The sequence below is a fragment of the Dermacentor albipictus genome, chromosome 5, assembly GCF_038994185.2.
Source record: "Dermacentor albipictus isolate Rhodes 1998 colony chromosome 5, USDA_Dalb.pri_finalv2, whole genome shotgun sequence".
Classification (NCBI taxonomy): Eukaryota; Metazoa; Arthropoda; class Arachnida; order Ixodida; family Ixodidae; genus Dermacentor; species Dermacentor albipictus.
This window is the reverse complement of record NC_091825.1, coordinates 68,079,200-68,095,019: the sequence shown is the minus strand read 5'-3', so window position 1 is coordinate 68,095,019 and position 15,820 is coordinate 68,079,200. Positions and strand designations below refer to the sequence as shown.

Below are 15,820 nucleotides of genomic sequence, written 5' to 3'. Positions count from 1 at the left end.
AAGTATGCACAGCCTCATAATTCAATTAAAGTCTAATATTTCTGCAATGATGCGCTGCGCCATGTGAGGCAATGACAACGCTCAATTCCCTCTCAGAGATTATGAACAATGACTCGCAACAACACCTCAAGCAAACACATCTCTCTGTGTGTTCTGCGGACTATGCAGACAAAAAGAAGTGGTGCATGCAAGGTAAAGCTTAACATCAACTCGCCACTTTCGTATTGGACTAAACGCTGAAAAAATTACAAACTTGCTACTAACATCACCGTTAATTATTGTCAATCAATGCAAACAATGTGTGCTTCGTGTACACCGATTCTCACAGGGCATGGGATCTGCCATTTTTTTTCTACTTTTCAATCTCCATATTGCTACTTTGCTAAGCTAACCTACATCTTCAATGTAAAAAAGCCTAAAGAAGCATCTTAACGTAATACAGAGCAATCTTTCATGCTCCTCTGTTTAAAAAAAAGCATATTTCTGTAGGAAATGAAATCTTCGGCAGAGTGTTGATGCGACTACAAGAGTACCTGGTACTTTGATCCATAAAACAATTGAATCTTGGCAGAAGAATGCCAGTTACAGCCACACTATACAGTCCTTTCTAATCCAGGCTGGCGGAAATCGCTGGAATTCCGCATGATGCCCAGCACCTTGCTTTTCTTGGCACCGAAGAGAGGCATGAAAATTTTAGGATGCTTTGCGTAGAACAAGATCAGCTATGCAGATCAGAGCGTACATGGGAATAATGTACGAGGTGCTTTCTTTGTGTAGCAGTTCTTTCCTCATTCTAATGCTTAAATAAAATGAGATCACTGAAAGTATGCCGAAAGTGCTGATAGGCCATGTGTTACAAACTTCAATAATCAGAACATCTAAAATCAAGAAAGCGGCTGACAGATGGAATAGCACACTGTGGTATGAAGGTTATAAACACGGATGAGGTGCCTCAGAAAGGCTGGCCAACGTTTCGATAGGAGCTATCTTCGTCAAAAGTGGCCTGGTCAGCCTTGGCATGTTAGTTTTAAAGGACTAGTAGGGTGACGTCACGTGCAGTTGTTGTCAGTGGCAGCTGGTTGTAAAGGGAGAGACATTAAAGAGAATGAGCGCTGTCGTCTGACGTCTGTAAGCATGGTTCCTAAGACGAGGGCACAAGACCGTGAGGATAGGAAGGCGGCGAGAAAAGAAACGAAAGAAAAGGAGAAAAAAAAGACATGCCAAGAGGCAAAAAAAGAAAGACAAGAAAAAGACGGGCATGGGAGCGTGTTAAGAAAGTGAGGGGTTAGGGAGCATTCAGGAGTGTCATTGGCGGCATGTTTCTGCCGTTTTAGAACTGGTCAGGCGGTCAGTCTGCGAGTAACAAAAAACACCCCAAAAGACATCAGTTGAAAGAATGACTTGAGTAGCGTAGCAGCAACGCGTCGGGTAATGTTGAAGAAATTAAGATGGCGACAAGGAGTCTCGGATGCAAGGCATGTGGTAGCTGGCAGGAAGAAGCATGGTGTTTTAGGGATGTCAGCCTCAGTAGCTCAACGCAGGTGTCGTCACAGTGGTATATAGAGCTGGTGATACCCTGTGTGACTGATGCGCAGAAAAAGGTATCCTGGCATCTGGGATTTTGGATTGTGGTGGTGAGGGTGTTAAAAAAATATGATAGAAAACAGACAAAAGGGGGGAACTGAAAGTGGAATAACAAATAGGAGGGTTACATGAGCAAAAGCGGCCGAAGGCAGGTGTACATGGGAAAAGGGGTCATACAGTTGATATAAACATTAAAACATGAAAGAATATAATAAATTAAGTAGTAAGCAGGTAAAAATTAGAAACGGTGGAATAGGTGAGCTTAAGAATTAAGTTTAGGTGGTGGCACAATGTGTTTTGTGCCTTGGTTGATGACATGAGGCTTTCCGATTTAAGTTACAGCTTTAAAGTTTTTAAAGATTCTAAGTTGCTATGTGTTAAATTGATTTCCATTGGATGTAGGCATTTAAACTTGTGTATGAGGTATGATTCCATATATTTCCTCTAGCGAGGTGAGCGGAAATTTGTAGTCTATAGAGCCTTGCTTTGTCACATATGACATGTTCATGGAAGTGGCTGGCTACTGCTTTAGGTAAATTGTTTTGTATCTGCGCGATGACCGTTCAGTCTTTTATGAATTTTTTGTCCTGTCTCACCTACGTATTATTTGCTACAAGTGGCACATTCTAGACAGTAGACTACATTGCTTGATGTGCAGATGAAACTCGAAATTACCTTGTTTGAGTAATTTGATGCTGTACTTATTACTGTAGTAGTAGATTAAATGTGTTTGCATGTAGAGCACCCGGGCAGCCACAGAGACTGGTTCCCAACTTCGCTGTTGTTTTTAGTTTGGCACGTACAAGAATATCCTTAATATTATAGTGTTGCATCTCAAGACTACTCTGGGCAGGGCGGGAAAAATCTTGTTTCTGGTTGCTGGCGAGAATTGGGTAGTATTTATTGAGGATGTTGTTCATGTTTGGCAGTGTGTTTGAGAATTTAGTAGTAAGAAGAGGCGCTGTTCTTTGTGATCCTAGGGTGGGGCTTGAGCACCTCGGCTCAGTCAGGTTTGGTTGCATTGGTGCAGGCTTTCTGAAGGGCACTCTTTGGGTGGTTCCCGTTTGATAGGGTTTCTTTAAGGTGATCAAGTCTATCTATGTAGTCTTGGTTTTCAACACACATGTGACGTAGCCATGTGCTTGGCCTTTAAAGATGCCTTCTTTGCAATGTGGCTTGATGGTGGCTTGTATATTCTAGGTACTGTTGTTTGTCAAAGGTTTCCATACAGCATTGTCATTAGTGTCCCAGTGTCAATGTATATTGTTGTGTCCAGAATGTTTATGCGCTCCATTGAAGATTTTGATGTGAATTTTATTGTTGGGTGAAAAGAATTTAGAAATCCTACATATTTATCTAGGCTGTCTTGACCATGTCACCATATTATGAATATGTCGTCTATGTATCGTAGGTATGTGTGGGGCCTGTCAGTGCAGCGCAATAGGAAGTCTGTAGAATCCCCATAAATATGTTCGCATAAATATGTTTTCCCATGTACATCTGCTTCCGCCCGCTTTTGCTCATGCCACCCTCTTATTTGTTATTCCAGTTTCAGTTCACCCCCATATTTGTCTGTTCTTTATTATATTTTTTCGAAACACCCTCACCAACACACTCCAAAGTCCCATGCGCCAGGATACCTTCTTTGGTGCCTCAGCCACACAGGGTATCGCCACTTCTGTGTACCGCTGTGACGACACGTATGTTGAGCTACTGGGACTAACGTCCCTAGAAAGACCATGCCGCTGCCTTCCAGCTGCCCTATGCACTGCATTCCGGACTCCTTGCTGCCATCTTAACTCCTTCTAAATTATCCGACGCATTGCTGCTATGCTACTCAAGTCATTCTTTCAACTAATGTCTTTTCGGGTTGTTTTTGTTACTCGAGCACTGACCGCCTCACCGGCTCCTTTAAAGCCACAAGAACATGCTGCCAAAGACACCCCTGAATGCTCCCTAACCTCTTGCTTCCCCAACACCTTCCTTTGCCCTTCTTTTTCTTTTCTTGTTCTTTCTTTCCCTCTTGGTGTCTTTTTTTTTCTCCTTTTCTCCCCGCCTTCCCACTCCCACTATTGTTCCTGCGTTTAGGAATCATGCTTACAGACATCAAGTGACTGCGCTCATTCTCTTTAAAGTCTCTCCCTTTACAACCAGCCACTCCCGACAACTGCATGTGACGTCACTCCACTAACACTTGAAAACTAACATGCCGAGGATGACGAGGCAGCCTTTGAGAAGATAGGTCTTCCTAACGAAACGTTGGCTACCCTTTCTGAGGCACTTTATCCCTGTTTATAACTTTACATCCCAATAATGAGAATAGTGTTTTGAAATTGCATGGCTGTGAGCGCTGCAGATTGTAAAGCAGCACATCAGGTGACCACAGTCAACACTTAAGAAGGCAGTGGTTTAAAAAGCTTCTTTTAGACCATACAATTTGCCAAGCTGTGTCGGAACCCAATTTTCTTGAGAAGCATTATTTCAAAAAAGTGTAATGAAAGCTGAAGCGTGAAAAGCTACAATAACGCATGCCAAGTCTACATTAGAAATTTTAAAAACAATGAGGTGCTTAAATGTTCACTTCTGTGAAGACAATGAGCAGCAGGTGAATGCAAGCTGTAAAGGTCCTGTCAAAATTAACCGCTCGTGTAGCCACCCGACTTTCTTGATTGTTTTTAATTGAAACTGATTATGGGGGAAGCTTTGTGGGCGGTTTTCGCAGGAAACCCATATCCCGAAATTATCTTGTGCTGCTTTTCATACGCACAGAGACATTTAAATTGTGTGTCGAGACACAGTGCATATACAGCAGAAGAAAAAGATATAATATATAGGCACTTGCCTCATTCTTGCTTTGGAATTTCTTGTCGCTCTGTATACATCATGTAATGCTAACTCATTCAGATAACTTGCAGATATGCAGTTATGTTTCTTAAATGAGGTGACTGTTGACTTACTTTTCAAAGCAGCCACTTTCTCCGGTGTTGCCGGAAGCTTCCCAGATGCGTGGCACATTGTTCGGCAGGCCTGTCCAGTCAGGCTGCTTTTACCTGCTTGCACTGGTGTCCACAGATGCCATGCCACCTCTAATGGGCACTTTCCGTCGGAAGCAGACTTGAATATGTAATGCCACTTGTTGAGTGGCATCACAAATCCCACACCAATCTGTACCTGCAATAGATATGAAGTGTTTTTTTTCCTGAGCAGTATTCTTAACACTAAAACGCACTTGTATAAAACAATATGATATAGGTTAATTAGGTCCGTCAATTTCTGATGCAACTCTATAATTTCCAATTTCTGCCCCTCGAACAAGTTTTAAAAGACACTGGGGTTAAACCCAACCTCACCAAGAAATTCATTTTTGTGTAAAGGTTTAAACTAATAAAATTTTTCCATTTTAAGGGCAGCAAACACTCATATCTCGTACAGTCTAACCTTGCAATAATGAAATTAACAGAGAAAGTGAAACAATTGATTCAAATAGGCGCACCACCATGCAGAGAACAGTGCAAGAACGAGTGACGTCAAGGCCTCCAAGATTGCAGTGTCACACGGAGAACAGTGCAGCTCATGTTACCTAGAGACCAACGCGCGCCAGTCTCCAAAATCCACCACCATCACTCACTACATGGCCTTGTTCTAAAGAACACTGGAGACATGCCTTGAAAGTATGATTACCCTTGCATGGTTGAAAACAAGTGAATTCTTTTGTGGGCTCTGAAAACCACTCGCACCACTCACTGATCTCAGCAGTTATATTTTCGTCATGACTAAACTGCAGCGATGAATACGCCAAGTCCCGTCACAACTTCAAACTTCAGAACTCGGTGTGCACGCTCCTTTTACTGCGACCAGGTTTGAAATGTTTGTTGTAACAGTACAGCGCTAGTACAGCGGCAGCGGAATTCTCTTTAGGGACAATTGCGCCTTCTACATCTTTTTGTAGGTTTTTGCGCAATATGTGCGTTGCTGCTTTTTGTCATTAAGCCCTTCAGTTGATGTCTAGCGCCCGTTCAGACTGTGTCTCTTTGTGTGTGTGTGTGCCCTTGCACTTGTCATGATGTCCAAGTTCAGCTACCACCAACTAGAACTAAGTTTTGCATTAATCAGAAGTACATATTAGCACGCTTTATAAACAGCCAAAGGATTAGCACTATGCTGACCGGAAATGAGAAATGGTAAGAATACTCTGCCTGAAAACAACATTTCATGTTTATCAACACTGACGGGCAAGTAATTAAGAAAGTTGGTGTATTTAATGTTTACCTTTTGAGTGACACAAGGGACAGAAAGAAGACAACAAGACACGAAAACTACCAATTCAACATTAATTTTGATGCAAAAATTAAACATAATATTTATACTGTGTGTGCCCTTGCACTGCACAAGCGATCTTTTAAAACAAAGGGCACAAGTTGCAATACAAATGTATAAAATCATGATAAACAGTACTTGCATAAAAATAGAACAAATAAGCACAGAGTGATCACTATTCTGTGTCATTTAGAGAGTATTCCTCTTTGTAATGCAATCATAATGAGCACTGGCTGACAGATGTCCCTCTTTTTTAAATGGTATGCCTCAGTGATATTGTTGATCAATCGGTTGCCTTGAGTAAACAAAAGAGATGAACAATCTAAATCTGGCGTATATCACCAGTTGTGTCAATGCATTGTCAAGTGGGATGAGCATGCTTGTCCCTTGAGTGAATAATGGTGCTCTCCTGGGCACATGCTTATACACCGGCCAGTCTGCCCCATGTACAAGACCGTCCATTCTTAGTACGAAGATGGTGCAGAGTGGCCGAACTCCGCGGATTGCCAGCGCGCATGGCATGGCTGTGCAACGGAGCTAAGCGGTGCAGGCGCACAGGGGCTTAGAGGTGGGACTTCATGTCGTGTGTCATCCGCTAAAGCATGGCGTGCTCCCGCACTTTAGCAGATGACACGAAGCTCCACATCCCCCCCCCTGCGCCATGCACGCTGGCACTCCGCGGGGCGTGGTCACGCTGAGTCGTGTTCATGCCAAGAGTTGACGACCCTGTACATTTGACCAAACATACACATGAACAGAGGCATAGACTACACTACTAATGACGGACACAAGACATTTAGTGGTAATTTATACAAATCTCCCTTGTCTGGACGCCTTTCTCAATGCGCTTGTGGAATGCTATGCACACATATTTCGAGCGAAAAAATAAAGTAGGCAGGTATGCAGCACAATCCACAAGTGAACTGAGAAAAGCGAGCAGGCAAGCGAGGTACGCTTGGTTAAACATACCACGAAATATGTCTAGTGCGTGTTAGGGGCAGTGTACTGCATTCTAATGTTAGGAACTAAATATGTACCAAAGAAATCACCACATTTTACTGAGAAGACTGGCATGCTCGTCTGACTTGGCCGTGCATCGCCGCGATAGGGCTTGAGGCCAGATTAAATTAGTTTATCTATTTCCACCCACGGTGAAAAATTGACAAGATAAATCAGAGAGGCATACCACAAGACGTGTGAGCAAGCCCCCATTATGAATGCATGAAAAAAGGCGTGCTTTCTAGATGACAAGGGATAGAAATTAGTCTGACTATTCACCTTTTTTTACGCAAATACTGTTTATTGTGATTTTTCACCTTTGTATTACAACTCACATTTTCCTTCTGAAGGAACTTGTGCACAATATAAGCACACATTCAGTGTTAATTTTATTCCTTCTATCAAATTCAGTCATCACTGGTCATGTTGTATGGTCTCCCTTCCTTCACTGTGTAAATTTTGTCCTCAAGAGTTATATGAACTCACTGGCAAACTCAAAACGACACTACAAATTTCACCTAGAGGATACGGCTCGTTCTCAGAAAATGCACAAATACGGCGACAGGTGTCTGTTGGCACACTGTAGCAATAATGGGTGGAAGCTACCTTTGACATTGCTGCAATACATCAGTTGTGACATGGCTACAACCCTTAAGAAACAACAGAAATGTCAGTGCACAGCAAAAACAAGCAGGTTCATCAACCACAAGTTTGACTTCAGCAGCCAGAACATAGGCAGTTTCATATAGCTAAAGCATTAGCTAATATGTGCAAAATACATGCACAAGCACCCTTAACTTGAAATACCTGCATACCAACATAAAACCATGAGTTGCAGTGCATATGATGCTTGTTCATGACACTAGTATTTTGTGAAAAATACTTTTTCGATTACGTACAATGCTTTCAATTCATCTGCCCAGTAATCAAAGGCGTTTGACAGCATTACACTTCGTACTTCCTAGTTGAAAATATTCTCACCTGAACAGCACCAAGCAGAATAAATAGAAAACAGCCCACTGTGCTAACCAAATATGTGGAGAGACCCAAACTAATAGAATTATTTCTGGACAGCTGTAGACTTAGAGCTTGTTGGCTGATAATAACTATTAAAATTACACCACTGCCAAGCAGATGTTCTGTGTGGTGCTGTTGAAATAAAGTTCACTTGATGAGCAACATAGCAATAACCAGCAAATGCTTTAGCAATAGCGAGCAGGCAATCTTGCATGTGCAAAACTGCATGCTTATTTAATGGTAGTGCATCAATAGACTGAACTATGTACCAACTATGTGGTCTATGCAGTATAGACAAAGTCGAAAACGATGCAACTGGACACAGACTCTGTCACAATGCCTACTTGCATGAATGGGTATAGCTTAAGAAGAATATAAAAAAATGTAGAGAAAGAAAGCAAGCTTACTAGAAAACTCCTCACTGCTGTAGTACTTACAGCACAGTGAATACTGGCCTTCATGTACCATTTAAAGAAATTCAAGCTCGTGTCCACTGTTCTGGGAACTTGAGAAATAATTGTGAAATTAATGGAGAAGGTTGGGCTAGTTGGCGTTGACACAGCTCCTGTGACATAGTTACTAGCACAAACAAGGTGTATGGAATAAAGGTCGGACTAGCCAAAGCGGTAGACTTCAACTGACAAGCTTTATTCAGAAGAAACACGCAAACAGGCCACCGCATGCTCAGTTAATGTGGAGACAGATGCATAAACGAATGTGCCACATAGGGGGATAACGAAATGCACATAGAAGCTGATAAGCATCCACAAGAAGCCATTACAAAGCATTCACCAGATTTTTCTGAAGACACAACACTTATTTATCAGCGATGTACCAGTGATGGAGTGCTTATGCATTCATCAGCAGTTTTCGAAATGCAAAACACCCCAAACATTTCCCTATATAACTGCCTGGCAAACTGACTGAGCACTGGCGTGTTATGAAAACATGGGGAGCATTTATGGGTACTTTAACAGTGATCAGCCAAGTAGCCAGCGCCTGTGAGAGCATTTACAGCGTTCCGGTACTCCCCAAGCCACTCATTCAGGCACCTGTTTGTTCAATATACCACTTTCCACAGGGAAGTGAAATGTAGTATACCACCACTACATTTCAGTTAACAAAGCAGGTGACATGCTCCTTAGTGCATGTACCTTGACACCCGGCAATGTTTACCAACTTGCATATTCTTGTGAGCGTTAGCGGTGCTGAAAAAATGCCTACACCAAACTTGTTCGCCACCTTTCTTCTAGGCGGTGAGACACCCTGTGTACGTATGACAGCGCTGCACGGCTACCACTGGGACATGCGTTACTGCACATCCAGTGGGCAATGTGGTAGTGCCAATGACTTTCTTGTTGTGCTGGCTTTGCTGTTAAAAACATTGTGGGTGTTTTCGAACAGTGTTCAGTAGGACTCAAGTTCACACATGAGTTGCCAGAAGATGATCGCCTGCAATCATTCGATATTCGTATAATTTTAAATCATACTTGCCTTTATTATATATACTCTCTTAGGAAAAAGAAGCCCTTGCTCGACTACCGTTTGGCATACTCCATGTTAAAGGATGCATAGCTCCTAGCTGCCCGAGAGCTGTTCTGGTTAAATCTTGTGCACCAGGTTTCCTGCAGCGCTCAGCAACAAGCGAGCCATTTATGTAGGGCCGGGTATCTCGATAACACCTTGGTGTCAATTAGTGGGAGCCTCATTAAAGAGGTAAAAACAGATCTGGCAGCTGCTCGGTGCAATAACGCACGTCCCAGTGGGTGCCCTGTGGCTGTGCCATCTGTACATGGGGTGTCCCACCACCTAAACAACGTGGCAAACCAGTGCAGTGTAGGTGTTTTCTTCAGCACCACTAGAGCTCGCAAGAATGTGCAGGTTGGTAAGCAACGCCGGGAATCAGGGTACATGCACTAAGCAGCATGTCATCCACTTTTTTAACTGCAATGTGGGGGTGGTATACAGGATTTCACTTCCCTGTAGAAAGTGCTGTATTGGACAAAAGGGCAGGTTCTTGAATGAGAGGCTTAGGGAGCACCGGAACGCTGTAAACGCTCTAGCAGGCACTGCCCGTTTGGCTGACCACTGCCAAAGATGTGCTCGTAAATGCTACCTGTGTTTTCAAAACAAGCAAGTGTTCAGATGGTTTGGCAGGCAGTTATATAAGGAAATATTTGGTGTTTGGCATTTCAAAGGCTGTTGATGAATGTGTAAGCGCTCCTTCACTGGAACTCACTGATAAAGGAGTGTTTGTTGTACCTTGAGAAGAACCTGCTGAATGCTTTGTAATGGCTTGTTGTGGTGGGCGGTATTGGCTTTGTTGTGCATTTGGTTTCCTCCCATGTGGCACATTTATTTATGCATCTGTCTGCAGATATTTTTGAGCATAAGGTGGGGCCTCATTGCGTGTTTTCTGAATAAAGCTTGTAAGTTGAAGTCTAGTGCACTGTCTTGTCCAACTTTTTTCAATTAGTCTTGTTCGTGCAAGTAACCCTCACAATAATTGTAATACCAATGTTAAACAATGGTAAGCATGCTGCATACTTAGACCTGTGACATATTTGGCCCATTACACGTTTAATGCTTACGTGTGCAGAAACTGCACAAGCGTGTAGCCTAAACGAAAAAAAAAGTGGATATAAAAGGTATAACACAGGAAAGTTTCAAATCAATAAAACAAAATAACAAGAGGTAGATATAATGTGTACTAAGCAAAATAAAATGTAACGCGCAGCGAAGTGATGGATGCAAGAAAAAATATACCTCAAGACATGTTAGATCTAGCTTTAAAGTGAACAAGGTAATGTGTACATAATATATACAAACACAAATAAGCAGCAAGTTGAATAAAGTTGAGCAGATATTTAGCCTATTTAGTAAGCACTGCTGAGTAATATGTCCATAAACTTATTGACGAATGATACCGAGATCCTACTTTTGCAAACACATACACTTCAGTCATACCTGACCAGACCATCCGATTACACACAGTGCTGCTGCAGCCATAGCTCCTCCCTGACGTGGACACTGTTGTTGGTCACGGCCTTGCCACTGCAAGATAGGTTCTGTGTTAACTTATAGCAGTGGCACTTTAAAGAAGTCATTGTGAACACATGCAAGGAGCACAGAAAAAGTCACAACAACAATGTTTGCACCACTGCAGGGTGGGAACAAAGCACAAGGTCAAAGTTACTGATGAATGTTGTGATAATAGGGACCTCTTCATGACAATAAAATTTTTAAGACCTACAGCTACAGTACATTACAAACAAATGTTTGTTTACGTAACAATTCATTTTTTTCTATCGGTTAAGCAACCTTCCCTTGTCATCTCTATTTATGTCAAAACACCTTGTCTCAAAACGTAAGCTGTAGTAGTAGCAAGCCGCAATTGCTTAAATTTTTTTTGCCCGAACCCTATGAGGGAGATTTTGTGCGCAACGGCGACGCGCGACGGCTTTGAGCGAGAAAACGGGCCGTCGCGCGAACATATCGCTCATTCTTTGTCGCCTGGTTCTGGAAATCTAGAATTCGTCGCTCGTCGCCCAGAAGTGCTATGAGCGAACAGACAACAGCGCGAAGCCGGAACTGGATGTACTACATCAGTCGAGTACTACCGCTTGTTGCACGGAACAAGCAAACGACTATTTTCATACGTGCAAGGTTAAGAACCTACTGCAAGACTTTAAAGAAATGTTTTACGCTGCTCCTTTGAGTAAAACACAGCAAACTAAATTAATAATGCACACTTTTGGCGCGTATTTGCTGCCCTCATACCGGCAAAACCGGGGAGACGGCTCTCAATGTCGTCGCTCGCATAGGGCACGACTTGTAGGGAACGAGCGAGCGCGACAGCCATCTACATCGCGTCGCTGTCGCGCGAAAGATCACTTGCATGGTGTTTATACTTTTTCCCAATAAGTGCTCACAAACCAACAACCGCTTAGACAGACATTTACAACCTCGAAGCATAAGTAAGAGAGGAAACGTCATTGCAGTAAGAATAGGTAAAGAGGCAGATGAGTCTTTATTATCCAACTTCAGCAGAAAAGTGGCAGCTCGCGCAAATGAGGACTGTTGCCGAACCTAATCCCTCTCATCGGAAGAAAGCGCTCACCAAGACTTTAAATTTAGCATTAAGCCAATAAACTTGCGCAGGCAAATTATGTCAACCAACGCTCAGCAAGCATCGGCACGGTCAATGTCGTCGTGGGAGTTCGATTTCTTGCGCCCGCAAGGCACTCTAGGCACACACGAGAAGCAAGCACAGCATGCCTGTACTCACCTTTTAAATGGTACGATGCGGTCGAAAAGCGCCCTCCAAGTTGCCGGAGCTGCAAAGTTATTCCCGCATACGTGCAGTTGCGTAGTGGACGACCTGCGCAACGCTAATAATGCGCATCATTTCTTTGCGGCGTCGACCGAACTCTCCACAACCACCACGGACAAAGGGAACGCACTCCATGGCATGAAAATCGTTGGTCCACGTTTGCCTGGCGCACCACGCATACCGCGAGTTTGCAGCGAGACACAAGCTATCTTCTGGCACTTTTGTGCACGCGAACTAAGTCACAATTCATTACACCAAACGCAAAAACACGATCAAACAAACACATCGTAGCAACCCGTACGACCGACAGCACACGTAAACAAGGGAACAAGACTGGTGGATGGATACTATGAGCAACGACTTTGAAATGGGTTGGTGGGTGGCGCCGCCTGTGAACTTGGGAGTTTGGTTGGCCTCCGCGATGACTAAAATTATAACCAGCACACACTCGCTTTGTGCCTTGTTGCACCGAACTGCACATAAATGTTGCAATACATAAACAACCATCGCATAGTTTATATTATCCGCTATACTTTAGCGCAGAAAGAAGTTCTATGACGTATTTTCGATTTCCAGAAGCTTCCGCCGCATGCGGGCAGTAAAAAGATGGCCTTCGAGACTTGCGTATGCCATTCTTAGGAAGCCTTCTCTGGGCTGAAATTTGAAGAAATATGTATATAAAGGTTTAGTAAAAAAGAAAATAAAACGGTGTGGAAAGCGATGGGGTGGAGCCCCTAGCCCAGAACTCCACTGGCTTGTGCGGTCCGCCGTGCTTGGTCGAGGCTGGCGAGCCAAGTCCTTGCTCCCTTCCGGAAAGTTTGCCGCTTACTTTCAGCTGTTTTGAAGCCCATCCATGCCCACCCACGACGCCTTGCGCTACTGCCCGTGCATTGACCCGTGCTACCTGCGCCGTCACTTCGTTTTAAACGACTTGTTGCTTTCGTCACCCTCTACTGTAGCATTAGAAATTGTTGACATGATCTCGGAGGTACACGTCCAGTGTGCGATGTTTCCGTGCGCGTTGTAACTTATTCAGTCAGAAAGCATCAAATCTACGAGGATTAAGCACTCGGTTGGCGCGGGTTACACCCGTGTCACCCGCATTGGTTTCGTGTTGGTGTGGTGAATGTGTGCGTATTGCGCTCCTGTCGTCCATGCCTTCTGCAGTGGCGTAGCCAGAAATTGTGTTCGGGGGGGGCTACGCCACTGGCCCCATGTATATATATATATATATATATATATATATATATATATATATATATATATATATATATATATATATATATATATATATATATATATACACACATACATATATATATATATACTGGGCCAGTGGCGTAGCCCGAAATATTGTTCGCGGGGGGGGGGGGGGTATTGCAGCTCGGCGTCATCCTTAAGAGGAAGCTTTAGCTCGGGTGCTCTTATTTAAATACATGTAGAAGGGGAATTCGTTTTTCCCTGCAACCACTTCACCAAATTTGAGGAGGTTTCTTGCATTTAAAAGACAAAGTTTAATTCTAGTGACTGCTGGTTTCGAATTTTTCATTTAGGTGGTCACTTACTTAATAAAAATTGGCCATAATCGAACATTTTCAGAAAACGAAACTATCAAGTTTAAAACTCCGTGACTCAACAATGCAAAAGGATATCACAATTCTGTGAATTGCATCTAATAGTACATCTACAGCGGACAAAATAGATATGTTACACATGAATCTCAAAAAAATTTTGTTTTGTGGAAATACGGCTTTTGCAGAACCCTTGTACACAACGTAACCAATTCACGTAAGATACAAATTGACGTAGCAAACTTGTCCACTTTGACTGTTATAATAGATGCCGTTTACAGAACCACAATGTCTATTGTTCATGCATAGCTATTAGTTTGTAAACGTCGTGCTTCTATTTTTTCAAACTTTCGAATTTTTCAAAATATTTTAAACAAAATTCAGGTTCTAAATCAAAGTTCTGTTTCCAACAGACACTAGGTTTTAACTTTCTCTCTCAAATGCAACCAATTTCAATAAAACCGATAAGCGGGATTATCTCAGAAAAGCGTTTCTGCGTTTTAGAAGTATTTGAATAGGCCGCGTCGGATTGGGCCCGAGCTAAAGCTTCCTCTTAAACAATTTGTCCAGGGATCAAATACATGAATAATAACTGCATTGTCATTGCCAAAGATGCTGCAAACGAATTCTTGAACGCTACGCACTGTCAAAACAATAAAATATGTATTTTTTCATAAAACAATATACTCGTATGTGCCAAAAATTTTGCCCAATATAACTGATATCACTGCTTCCACATTTTCGTCTATTTATTAGGTAAAGAAAATGTCACACGAACTTTAGAACTATATCAGTTCGAAACCAGGAAAGCAGTGCATTCCGCTGATATGAAAAATTAAAAGGCAATGAACTGAACAAGTTGAGGACAAATATGTTAAAGAAACTTTGTCATTCAAGAACCGTGCTTACATTCCTGTATATATGCAATGGCCAGTGAAAAATCTCAATGACGCTGTCGTTTGTTCCAATGTATTACGCAGGAGTAGCTGTCCCCTGTCGTGTATCGTGAGTAATTGCACCGAAGTTATAGTCGCGACAGAGAGCACGTATAAAAAGCAGGAGTTCTGCAAGATATACGAGGGCAAGTCAAATGAATGTGAGCCAACAACGGGGTACTTAATTAAAAGTAGTCTTCATGAGAATTGAGGCATTTGTCCCATTGACTAACGAGTCACGTGATTCGCGTCTTGTAAAACTCCTTGGGTTGCTGCTTCAAAAAGTCTGTATCTGGTTCCCTTGAGCTGTTTTTTCGGCTGCCCCAAAATGTAGAAGTCGCAATGTGACAGGTCTGAGCTGTATGGCGGATGTTGCAGCGTTTTCCACTTGAACTTTGCCAGTTTTGTATTAACCACATAATCGACGTGAGGACAGGCATTGTCGTGGAACAAGATGACCCCATTCGTCAATTTTCCACGTTGTTCTTTCTTGATTGCGACACGCTGCCGTTCTGGCGTTTCACAATATCGAAAACAATTGATAGCCTCTCAAGATTTAGCAAATTCTATCAGTAATGGACCCTGACGATCGAAAAAAAAAAGTAAACAACACCTTTCCAGCGGAAATCATGGCCTTTGCGTTCTTTGTGCGTGGTAAATTCGAATGTTTCCACTGTAAGCTTTGTCGTCGTGTTTCAGGCTCGTAGTAGTGGCACCAAGGTTCGTCCCCGATCACAACTGCAAACAAGAAATCATCATCCTCATTGTGATACCCGATCACATGAGTGGGGCGGAGGCACCGAAATGAAAAAAAAATAACGTATAGGAAAGTATGTTGGCCAGAATTGAATGCCTACTTCTGGCACCTAATGGGGCTACGGAAGGAATACCGAAGAAAACATGATACGCTTGGTCCACTCAGAACCACACGCATACTGCTCAGTATCGTACACCGGCGAAACAAGACTTTCCGGAAAGGTTCCGCTTAAGGAATGAGGTGCAATCCTTCGAGTCCCCACAGTGATGGCGGCGAGCGCCCATTGTTCTTTTTTCTCGTCTGCTAG

At 42.9% G+C, this 15,820-nt stretch overlaps 1 long non-coding RNA gene across 1 annotated transcript; it reads right to left on the bottom strand.

The window, feature by feature from the left end:
* Positions 1 to 4,657: 4,657 nt before the first annotated feature.
* Positions 4,658 to 12,327, bottom strand: LOC139060476 (uncharacterized). Its single transcript, XR_011514847.1, has 3 exons — positions 12,206 to 12,327; positions 10,885 to 10,971; positions 4,658 to 4,755 (listed from the first exon to the last, which is right to left on the bottom strand). It is a non-coding gene; the product is annotated as an uncharacterized lncRNA (long non-coding RNA).
* Between the last annotated feature and the right edge of the window lie 3,493 nt (positions 12,328 to 15,820).